Genomic DNA, 12,994 nt, shown 5'->3' on the forward strand with positions numbered 1-12,994 from the left:
GCCCTGGCCGGTTGGCTTAGTGGTAGAACATCGGCCCGGCCTATGGAAGTCCTGGGTTCAATTCCCAGTCAGGGCACACAGGACAAGCACCCATCTGCTTCTCCACCCTTCCCCCTCTCCTTCCTCTCTGTCTCTCTCTTCCCCTCCCGCAGCCAAGGCTCTATTGGAGCAAAGTTGGCCCAGGCACTGAGGACGGCTCCATGGCCTCTACCTCAGGCACCAGAATGGCTCTGGCTGCAACAGAGCGCCGCCCTAGATGGGCACAGCATTGTCACCTGGTGGGTGTGCCGGATGGATCCTGGTTGGGCACATGCAAGAGTCTGTCTGACTTCCTCCCTGCACCTAACTTTGGAAAAATACAAATAAATAAATAAATACATAAATAAATAAAAATTTTAAAATTGCAAAAAAGAGAACAATTGTAAAGAAACAGAAATATAAGATTTAAAAAAAGAGGAACAATGATAATGCCCAAGTCCTAAATTCCTGGTCTATTCCAGATCTTTAATTTCTTAATGTCTTCCTATCTGTTTTTTCTCATCTGATGTGTCAGTGAAATAATATGCAGACTAGCAGCTCTTGTTAACTGGACCACAACCTAAAACTTTATAGCCTTGAAGAAAGAACCATAAATACAGAAGGTCTACAAAAGATACAATATTTGGTATTATAAAGGTAAAAATAAACTGATATTTAATGAGCAAGAAGGGACACATAAAATGATCAAATGGTAGTTGATATTATAAACAACAGCTCTGATAAGGGATTGATATAAAACATGTATAAAGCACTCACAAAGGTCAACAACAAACAAGCAAACAATCCAATTAAATAATGGGGAGAGGTCCTGACCTATGGTGGTGCAGTGGATAGAGAATCGACCTGGGATGCTGAGTACCCAGATTTGAAACCTGAGGCTGTCAGCTTGAGCACAGGCTCACTAACTTGAGTGCAGGGTTGCTGACTTGAGCGTGGTTTCATCGACATGATCCCATGGTTGCTGGCTTGAGCTTAAAGGTTACTGGTTTGAAGCCCAAAGTCACTGGCTTGAGCTCAAATTGCTGCCTTGAACAAGGGGGTCACTGGCTTGGTTCAAGTCATGTGTGAGAAAACAATCAATGAACAACTGAAATGCCACAACTATACATTGATGATTCTCATTTCTCTCCCTTCCTTTTTGTCTCTGTCTCTGTGTCTCCCTTCCTCTCTCTTGCAAAAAAAAAGGGAGAGATTCTAAACACACTTCTTTCATGAAGACATACAAACAATAAATAGATATAATGAAAGATATTCATCTTCACTAGCTATTAGAGGAATAAAAATCAAAACTATAATGAGATATCATCACACCTGTTAGATTGGCTGTTATTAACAATACAGGAAATAGGTGATGTAGAGTTTATGGAAAAATAGGAAACCTCATTCAATGCTGGTGGGAATGTAAACTGGTACAACCATTATGGAAGACAGACAGTACGATGTTTCTTCAAAAATTAAGAATAGAGCTAATATATGACCCAGCAATCCCCCTAATGGTATCTACTTGAAAACTTGACAACATTAGTACTCAAAGCCACATGCACCCGCATGTTCATTGCAGTATTATTCATGGTGGCCAAAATGTGGAAACAACAAAAGAGTCCCTTGATAGAGGATTGGATAAAGAAGTGTGGTACATATATACAAAGAAATATTACTCAACCATAAAAAATGACACACTGTCGTTTACGACAATGTGAATGGACCTTGTGAACATTATACTAAGTAAAATACATAAATGAGAAAAAGCTAAGACCCATATGATTTTGTAGGTGGGATATAAAGCTGAGACACATGGACATAGATAAATAAAAGTGAACTGGTTAACACACGGAGGTGAATAATGGGGGACAAATATACAGTGATAAAAAATGATTTGATTTGGGTAATAAGCACACAATGCAAACAACACTGCAAATACATTGTGTGTTTATGTTTACCTGAAACCTATGCATTCTTATTGACCAATATCATTCCATTAAATTTAATTTCCAAATTCAAAAATGATCAACTATCATCCTCCTTGATTTGCTCATGATGTCTCATAGTATATTTATTATCTGAATATTCAATTACCAAGTCAGTGTAAATAAAGTGTTGTTCAGTATTCTATTCATATTCTACATGGTTACATTTACAGTATTTGTAATTTTTTACAAAATATATATTGTGCACTGGTCATGGTTCTGCTTACATTTTCTTTTCAACTCAATATTAAAAGAACTTTTCTGCATAGAAATATGTAAAGTCCAAAAACAATTCTCTACATTTTGATTAGCAAAGAAACAGGAGAAAAAGAGTGCAAGTTATTGCTAAGGATCACTGGAAGGGATTCAACAAAGAGGTTGTCAACAGCCACTACGAGAGAACAAGTGAGTGCATAAGCATACCTATGAGTGCATATCTACCTGTTATAATGTCTAGGTTAGCAGTTCCTAGTGATTATATTCTTGTGAGAAAGTTAGAGACATCCATACCTAAATTGTATATGATGCAATAGGACACTTAAAAACTTAGAAAAATGATAAAAATATTTTAAATGCTGCAAGTTTCAAAGTATTTTTGCAAGATCTGCTATTTTATTACTACACTTTGATTTATCCCATGAAACCATATGCAAATCCTTATTAACAGAAGCAAACAAGAAAGCAATACAATACTTTCCAAACAAGTTACAGAAACTATTAAAAATAGCTAAATGGTAATAAAATTGCCACAATAAAGAAGGTATCATTGCAGGAACAAATCCCTAGCTTATTGTCTATTATTTTCCCTTTTAATACTAACCTATACTTCTTTGGCTACAGTTCTTGAAGCCATTTACCCTCTACAGTTGTTCTAATTATATCTATCAGATGTGATGCATGTTTAATTGGATTTTAATAGGACTGTAGCTCCTTGTTTAGCAGCCAGTTAAACAGAATAATTTATTGCTGATAAGGTATAGGGTCTTCACTTCCTCATACTAACTAAGAAATGGAAATGTGTTTGAAAACCAATATCTTGAGTGAATTTTCTTTTCTGAAAGCAAATCTCTATAAATTAAAGTAGGTGATTATTTTGCCCAGGTTCTGATTGGATTGAGAACAGAGATTAAAATGTTCAATAGCTTTGTTTATGAAAAATATTGCTTTAAAAAATGCTGCCTAAAATCTTCTTCAAGTTAATTGAATATTGGTGCAATTTACATGATAATATTGTAACAACAGGTACATTTCTTGCTTGAGGGAAATTTATACCAATAACAATAGCAAATTAATTCTGAGAAAACATGAACAAGCCAGCTGACCAAAAGTTGTAATATTCATCAAAAGAAATAACAGTGACATAAAAGAAGGTATAGAATTCTTAAAAAGTAGTTTCAAGGCAATTGTATCCATTACCGTGAAAAGTTCTTTATTCTATTATGTGCTCTTAGTTATTATTTTTTATAAGAATTTATTAAAATGTATTTGACTATATCAATGCAGCATAGTGCTTTATAGGCTGAAAATCATAAACCCTGCTCACATACTTACCTATCTCAACAGAGTTGGTTTCCATTTTGATAGTGATAACAGAACAACGAATAGGAGTTAATTGTTTTATTATCAGAACAGTCTCCAAATGTTTGAATAGTAATTTGAGATAATTTTGGAAAAGCAGACACTACAAGAAGCAAGGGGGGATACGGCATCAATAATGTGCCTTTATCATGAATACATATATATGCTTTCTTTAAAATGTATTAAGCAGTTATTATTATTTTCACCCTTTCAAATTTCAGAGTAATAGAAGGTGACTACAATTAAAGCACATTTAAATGAGTTGATCAAATAAACTTTGAAAATTTTAATTAAATCCAAGTCAATTATGTGTCTGTTTCTGTTTGTCACCAATATCCTGCTTCCCATACAATTTATTCCACAAAATATATACAGCTATTTTGAAAATACCTTATTAATACTTTTAAACCTGTGCTTAATTGTATGAAGAAGGGAAACAACTGCAAATTCAGTCATGAAAACAAAATTTATCATGTGCTGTGAAGATGCAGATAAACTAAGAAAGAACAGGACACTCCTTAAAAAATCAATTAGAGGCCCTGGCCGGTTGGCTCAGCGGTAGAGCGTCGGCCTGGCGTGTGGGGGAATCCAGGGCACATAGGAGAAGCGCCCATTTGCTTCTCCACCCCCACCCCTCCTTCCTCTCTGTCTCTCTCTTCCCCTCCCGCAGCCAAGGCTCCATTGAAGCAAAGATGGTCCGGGCGCTGGGGATGGCTCCTTGGCCTCTGCCCCAGGCGCTAGAGTGGCTCTGGTCGCAAAAGAGCGACACCCCAGAGGGGCAGAGCGTCGCCCCTGGTGGGCGTGCCGGGAGGATCCCGGTTGGGCGCATGCGGGAGTCTGTCTGACAGTCTCTCCCCGTTTCCAGCTTCAGAAAAAAAAAAAAATCAATTAGAATATTTAAGACTTTATTTTTCTAGAACCCTAGATAACAAAACATCAGAATCAGTACATCTCTGTTCAGTTAGATTTTGATTAAAAACGGAAAATATATGTTCTACATATAAAAGTTGCTTACACCATTTGCTTCTCGAATTCTTCCATGTTTTTGAAGTCAGCACACTTTAAGTACTTGACATTCATTTTGTCTCATGGTTTTAGATGTAGGGCAGGACACAAATTAATTTCTGTTACCTCCTGTAGCAAGAGTATAAATCAAGGAGATACATGCTAGGATTCAAAGGGTAACAAATGACCCCTGCCCTTAATTAGGCCAATACTTCTTGAAGAGAAAGAATATATACATAGAATATAACTCTGTAAGAAAGTATATCAAAATGTCTATTGAATTTAGATCTAATCTTAAGCTTTGTATGAAATAGATTTCTAACCAACTTCCATATTCTTAACCTTTACACTGAAAAATTTACACTGTGTTACCATTCATTTTCAGGTATTTAGGAATTTCTTATACTCCCAATATCTCAAGTGAAACCTATCTTTTCTTATTTGACTAACCAAACCATCCAGAGCTCACATTTTTTATGGGAGAGTATATGACAGGGTACACCATATAAGCATGACCTTTAAAGTCAGAATCTATGTTTCTGGCTCTGGGTCTTCCCAGTAATGAGCTGAGCTGTGTGGCTTTGCTTTTTTTTTTTTTTTTTTTTTTTTTTATAGAGACAGAGAAAGACAGAGAGAGGGACAGATAGAGACAGACAGGAAGGGAAAGAGACGAGAATCATCAATTCTTCATTGTGGCACTTTAGTTGTTCATTGATTGCTTTCTCATATGTGCCTTGACTGGGAGGCTACAGCAGACCGAGTAACCCCTTGCTCAAGCCAGCAACCTTGGGCTCAAGCTGGTGAGCCTTGCTCAAACCAGATGAGCCTGTGTTCAAGCCAGCAATCTCAGGGTTTCAAACCTGGGTTCTCCACGTCCCAGTCTGATGCTCTATCCACTGGGCAATCGCCTGGTCAGGCCCGTGTAACCTAGATTACATTACTTACTATCTGTAACACTTTCTATTCACACCAGTAAATGGTGGATTATGATGGTGCACACTTAAATGTTGTTGCATTAACAAAGCAAAGCATGCAAGTGCACTAGATTAAGTGCAAGTGCTCATAGTAAGTGGCTAGTGTTATTTGGCTGCTGCTGGTGGTAGAGATCATATAGTCAGCCATCTAAAAGTTTTTAGGTTGAATTTGAGAACAGTACATACATAGATTATTTTTTAATTTAAATTATTGGGGTGACATAGGTTAATAAAGTTATATAGGCTTCAGGTATAAAATTTTATAATATATCCACCTGTACCTTGTATTGTGTGTTCACCACCGCAAGTCCAGTCTCATTTCCATCATTATTTATCCCTTTTTATCTTCTTCTACCTCTCTCACCCCTTTTCCCTCTAGCAATACCGTTTTCTGTCTCTACGAGTTATTCTTTTCTTTTTTAAGTTTTCAGAGTCATGTTTACTGAAGCATAATTAACATTCAGTAAAGCTCATCTCAAATTTGAGCACTGCACAATAACCACACCATAATCAAGATGTCAAACAATTCCTCAAAACTCCCCATTTTCCTCAGCAACCAACCTCTCCCTGTCCCTGGAAATCCATTGAGCTGTTTTCTATCTAAAGGGCCACATTTAATCATTAAAGTGCTCTATTACACACATCTGCAGCTTTTCTGGAAGGGTCTGGTTGTGTTCTTTTTTGAGGGACAGATGAGAAGGCAGGCACATAAGTGATCTTTTCTCCTCTTTCAACTCAGCACCAGCCCAGGATGCGAGGCAGCCCCTGGTTCGACGTTTGTTCTAGATCTTGAGGAGCCAGGCACAGTGGTGGACATCGTGGTCGCTCCAGATCAGCAGGGCTGTCTGCCTCCAGCTGGCCGCTCCAGCAGCAGCTCTGGAGCGGGGCCAGTTCTCCTGAGCTTCCTGAGGAGGCCCCACCAGCCGGCCCTGAAGAACCCTCCCCTGAAACTGCCCTGGCTCCAGCCAGAGAGGGAGAGCTTCCTCTACAAAGCACATCAGGGCCAGCTCTGGATCGGCTTGTTGAACCTGCTTTTCTCCTCCCATTAGAATTTAACTTACCTCCACTGTTTGATTTTTTTTTTAATTAATCTAATCAGTATGATTTTCTTTTTTCTTAAGTGTGATTTTAGTAGTAAATAAATCTTATTGTTTGTATATTAAACTATGCCATTGCCAAGCATGAAGTACATTCAGGATGCTTGTGCATCACCACCACTTCTTAATCACAATGTTCCATCACCCTAAAAAGAGACCCTGCACTAGAAGTATTCACTCCCCACCCCTACTGCCCCTGGCCACCCCTGATCTGCTTTCTGTCTCTACTTTTTTACCTATTCTGGACATTTCCTATAAATGAAATCTTACAATAGGTGTCTTTTGTGTCTACTGCCATACTTTTGTTTATTTTCATCTGAAATAGAATTTTTGGTATTTGAAAGAAAAATCCTAGAGGCATTAGGGGCCAGGTGGTTATTTAAAAAACCCTTTAAGTAAGTACGTACATAATCTTGGGATAGAGTCCACCATGCTAAGTGCAACCCCAGGGCCAGAAGCCAGTCAGGCAAAGGTGGTTCTTTTTTAAAAAAATTCAATGAGAGGAGTGGAGACAAAGACAGATTCCTGAATGGGCCCCAGGATCTACCCGGCAAGACCACTAGGGGGTATGATCTACCTACATGGGGTGTTGCCCCATTGCGCAGCAACTGAGCTTTTAGGGCCTGAGGTGGAGGCCATGGAGCCATCCTTAGCACCTGGGGCCAACTGGTTCCAATCAAGCCATGGCTGAAGGAAGGGGAAGGGCAAGAGTGAGAGGGTGAGGGGCAGAGAAGCAGATGGGCACTTCTCCTGTGTGCCATGACTGGGAATTGAACCCTGGACATCTACACACAGGGTCAATGCTCTATCACTGATCCAGCCAGCCAGGGACAAAGGCTGGCTCTTCTTATGCACAAAACAAAAACAAGAAAAAATGGTAAATTCTGGAAAGACATACTACAAGCTGAAAAGCATTTCTCACACCCAATGATGGAGAGAAGTTTAACATCCCCATGATGTAGAAAGCAGGGAGAGAGAGAGACATTTGTTGTTCCACCCAGTTGTGCATATTTTGGTTGCTCCCCATGTGTGAGCCCTGACCAGGGATCAAGCCCGCAACTTTGTTGTTTGAGGATGACTCTCTTAACCAACTGATTTAACCGCCCAGGGCCAATTATTGGTGCTTTCTAAAGGGACAGAGGGAAAATTTATGCACTTGTAGGAGGCAGTCCACATGCCAGTGCATGTCAGAGATGTCTGAACTCTCCAATGGGGACACGCAAACTGTAAAGACAGGAGAGAGAGCACCGTCACCATCAGACTGGCAGGCTTCTGGTCTAATAGCAACCAGCCCTGGGGAAAATGTGAGGCAACAGAGGCCCTAGCAGCTCCTGGAGAGAAGTGGGCAAGGACTCTCCTCTGGGAGAACAGTGTGCAGGACTCATCAAAGTCCCACAGGTTCTCACCTTCACCTGGCAGTGTGTATCTTAGAGAGTGATTACATAGGAACTCTTGCACAATTGTTCAGAGATGTATTTCTGAGACTACCCATCAGAGTACTGACGAAGTAGACTGGAATTGGAAAAAACACTAATGTCCATGGAAAGGGCTGGGATCCACCCATACTGGCCCATATGGATGAGGAAAGCTGAGCATCAGGTAAAGTAGGTTCAGGGGTCTCTCTGATCTGACAGATAATGATTCAGGGGATCTCTCGTGTGAGACTCATGAACCCATTGTCTGGATTCGGATACCACCTGTTAGAGCAATACATAAGAATTTCAACAGGAAGACATGCATATGAGAAAATAAGTCTGTCTGTAACAGGGACAGACAAACAGAATGAGAGATGTGAAGCCTGAGAGAGAGCCACCACACCCCCTCTGGGGCAGGACTTGCAAATCACCTCATCTCCTTGAGGTGATGTCTATACATTTAATAATGCATGTGTGACTTTGATAGTTCTAAACATATTAAAGTCATGTGTTCATTGTTCATCATTTATCCCTCATCTATGCAGTAAATTACATTATTTAAAGGATTTATGAAATGAAAAATATGGGTTTATTATAGTACAACAATGAATTCTAAAGCAGTTCAGAAGCAAGTAAAGAACAAAGCTCTTCTGGGGGAATAGCACTGACAGGGGGTGCTCGCCATTCCAGTCCTATCTCTGTGTGTGCACTTGGTGTCAACATGTGCACATGTGTGTTCCTGTGTTCTCACACTCATGTGTGCATGTGTGGGTGACCGTGTGTGTTTATACATGTGTGTGTGCGCGTGCGCACTTTTGGGTATTGGGCGAGGAGGATTCTGAGGAGTGTGCCCTTCCTGACGCTTATTTCCTTAGTGTTGACAGTGACAGTCAGTCCTCCCCTTCCTTGGCGTTTCCTGTGTCCTCACATCAGAAGTTCCAAAGACCCTGCTGTGGAACATGAGCCAGTTCCAAATTTTCACTCCCATCACTATGTGGAAGGAATGTCTGCGTCCATAAATCACATTTATTTAGGACAGATCTCTGGAAGAGAAGATTCTCTGTCTAATATAAACCTGATTTTGAGGTTTTAGGAGCAGCTTTCTACATCCTAGGCCACCTTTTCCACTTTGAGCCCTGTTTGGGAAAACTGAAGACCAGATGAGACATGGGGCTGAGATCACTGAGAGGAAGTTAGGAGGAGAGTCTGGGAGTGGAGGATTAGAAGGTACCCAGGAGTTACATGCCAAGCTGGAAGATCTCATTCATCCTGCCTGTGCCCTGCCCCATGTCCCATTGCCCACCCCAATCCCTAGCCCACAGCACCCTACCCTGCTCCCAAATTCCACTGAGCTGCACAGCCTGGCCCTGCTGTCCATGACCCTGAAGGATGTGGGCCTGTACATACAGTGGTACCTTGAGATACGAACAGACCAACATACAAAATTTTAATATATGAGCTGCGACTTGGTCTGTATTTTTGTTCAAGATCCGAGTGAAATTCTGAGATATAAGTGGTGATTTAGGAAGCTGCCGCTAGTTGGCATGTTGGCGCATGGGTCCAGGTTCAGCAGTTTGATATACGAGTTGACTGATTTATGAGCTCGGTTACAGAATGAATTAAATTCGTATCTCAAGGTACCACTGTACTGGCTTCTCCCTCCAAATGTGGAACCACTTTCTCTCTATGAGGAAAGCAGGTCTCAGAGGCTCAGCCAGTCATAGAGACCACCACAAATGAGCTTTTTTCAGGAGCTCTCAGTTGCAACAGCAGGTCTCAGTTGAGCTTGTATAACCAGAAGGAACCATCAAAATGACCTTACAGAAAGTACCAGAAGGACAGAGCATCAGGCCCAAGGATTTGGGGTAGACCACAGGGTCCAAACCACAGAGGGCCTCCAGTACAGACCTGTGCCCCAACTCTGGGCCAGGTGCCAGCCCACATACCCTGCACATTCAACTTTTGTGGTTGGGGATCTGTTCAGTGGGGATGAGGGTGAGAGCCCTCTTCTCAGTCAAATTCAGGTCAGGTGGAATCCACTCGGTCTGAGGCTGCCAGGGGAGTTCACAGTCAGCTACATACCCTCTGTTTTCCCCAAAATGGGACTCTCTGCAACCCTAAGAAGAGAACATAGGTCGTCAGCTGCTGACTCACAGCTCTCCCTAAAGAAAGAGACAGAGGTCATTGATGGTAGAGGAGCAGAAAAAAGAGGAGATTTTTTTTTTGTGGATTTAAGCATTCTAATCAAATTTAATATAAGCCACAGACTCAGAATAAGTGAATTCAAGACATAGATCTGATAAAGAACTAGTATCTAAATACATAATTTAAAAAGACTCTCTAAATCCTCAGTATGAACAAAACAAGCAACCAAACTTAAAAATGGGCATAATCTCTGGACAGATACCTCACTGCAGAGATACACCAAGCCCAGGGATGCAGGATGGCAGTGAAGTATGTGGAAATTACACTTATCTCTTCCCAGGACCATATAAAAGATACAACTGAATTACAAAACAATCAACCTGAATAACCAAATGAAAACTTGCTTAGCAGAAGTCCTATAACCAAGGATGACATAAGAAGCCACATCCAGAGAGTTATGAAGGACAGACACACAAAAAATTCTGGCCCTGCACCCATGAGCAGCAGTAGAGGATCCACAGGAGTATCTCATCTGCAAAGGTTACCTGAGGAATCAGAGGTCTCATCCAAACACTGGGCTCCCCTGCCCAGAGCACCAGAGCCAGGCAGGAGGTGCTCACAAAACATCTGGTTATGAAAACAGTGGTGTTTCCATCCACCAGAAGGAGTATCCTCTTAAAGGGCTAATGGAAAAAAGAATTCACTTGCCTTCACTCATCCCTGGCTTTGGCAGAGAAGGCAGCTCAGAGTTGACTGGCATCATACAGGGTGAGAGGGCTGGAGGGACAGCTACCAAGGTAACCATGCTGAATCTGTTGCTTGTACTGCCCAATGATGCCTCACTACCTGGGTCAGACATTCCTCTCCATAACGCATCAGCCTGGGAAATGCACTAGCCCCACCCTCCCGACTCTCTGTGCCTCCCCGCCCCACCACCAAGCATCTTCCTATGGAGTAGTCAGTACACAAGTACACACCTGCATAGTAAGTCTGGATTTTTCTGGGTAGATCTGTTATGGCCAAATAACTGATTCCATTTTGAAGCTGTTGTGACTTGATGAGTTGATAATGACTGCTTTTTAAAAATTGACAGCTATGGTTAACATAAAGTTGAAACAATACAAGTAAAATGTGTTTATCTAAGATTATGTTTGCTATAAAATTGTATTCTATTCAATGTGCTTTACATCTTAATAATATAATTTAATGTATTTTTGTTACTTACAAGTACAAAGGGCATTAGGCTTTTATTTTTGATTTAACTAATTAGCATATATAATATCTCTAACTAGAAACATACAACACAATTCCAGTAGAAAAAGGGGAAAGGACTTGAATAGACATTTTTTTCAAAGAAGACACACAAATGCTAAATGAGTGTATAAAAAGGTACTTCATGGCACTAATTGTTAGGGAAATGCTAATAAAAGCCACAGTGAGATAGCATCTCATAGATGTCTTGACAGCTAAAATAAAACAAAATCAAAAATGAAACAAAAAACAAAAAGAAAACTAAAAAACAGGAGATAAATGTTATCTAGATCATAAAGAATTTGAAACCCTTGTGCACACTTTTGGGGAATGCAAATTGGTGTATTTATTATCAAAATAGTAGGAAATTTCTTTAAAATATTAAGTATAGAACCTCTATATGATTCAGCAATTCTAGCTTGTACCCAATATATCCAAAAAAATTTAAATCAGACTCTTGAAGAGATATCTGCACTTCTGTGTTCATTATATACTTATTTACAATAGTCAATGTGTAGAAAAAAACTAAATGTCCATTAAAACTAATCAATAAAGAGAATGTGGTACATACACATAATGGACTGTTTATTCAGCCTTATAAAAGAAGGAAATCTTGCAATATGCAACAACATGGATGGAACATGAAGACATTATGCTAACTAAAATAAGCCAGTCACAGACAAACAGATATTGAATGATTCCACTTATATGAGGTATCTAAACTATTCAAACTCAGCCCTGGCTAGCTGGCTCAGTGGTAGAGTGTCGGCCTAGCGTGTGGAAGTCCTGGGTTCGATTCCCAGCCAGGGCACACAACAGAAGTGCCCATCTGCTTCTCAACCCATAACCCTCTCCTTTCTCTCTCTCTTTTTCCTTCCCTCAGCCAAGACTCCATTGGAGCAAAGTTGTCCCAGGCACTGAGGATGGCTCCATGGCCTCTGCCTCAGGCGCTAGAATGGCTCCAGTTGCAATGGAGTAACACCCCAGATGGGCAGAGCATCGCCCCCTACTGGGCATACCGGGTGGATCCCGGTCAGGTGCATACGGCAGTCTGTCTCTCTGACTCCCTGCTTCTCACTTCAGAAAAATAAAAAATATATAAAAATAAAAATAAATAAAATATTCAAATGTGTAGAAGCAGAGAGTCAAATGATGGTTGTCAGGGGTTGGGAGGAGGGATAAACAGAAAGTTGTTTAATGGGTATAAATTTTTATTTATGCAACAGGAATAAGTTCTGTAGATCTGCTGTACAACACAGAACCTACAGGTAACAACACTGTAGTGTGCACTTAATAAATCTGCTAAGAATGTAGATCTCATGTTAATGTTTTTTCCTCATGTATGCAACAATGGGGTACAAAAAATCTTTTGGAAGTGATGGATATCTTTATCATCTTGATCATTGTGGTAGTTTCATGGGTATGTGTGTATGTCCAAACTATCAAATTATATGCAAGAAATATGTACAATTATTTTTATATTCATCACATGGCAATAAAGCTCTTTTTTTTTCTTTTTTTTT

This window comes from Saccopteryx leptura, chromosome 2 (assembly GCF_036850995.1).
Source record: "Saccopteryx leptura isolate mSacLep1 chromosome 2, mSacLep1_pri_phased_curated, whole genome shotgun sequence".
NCBI lineage: Eukaryota > Metazoa > Chordata > Mammalia > Chiroptera > Emballonuridae > Saccopteryx > Saccopteryx leptura.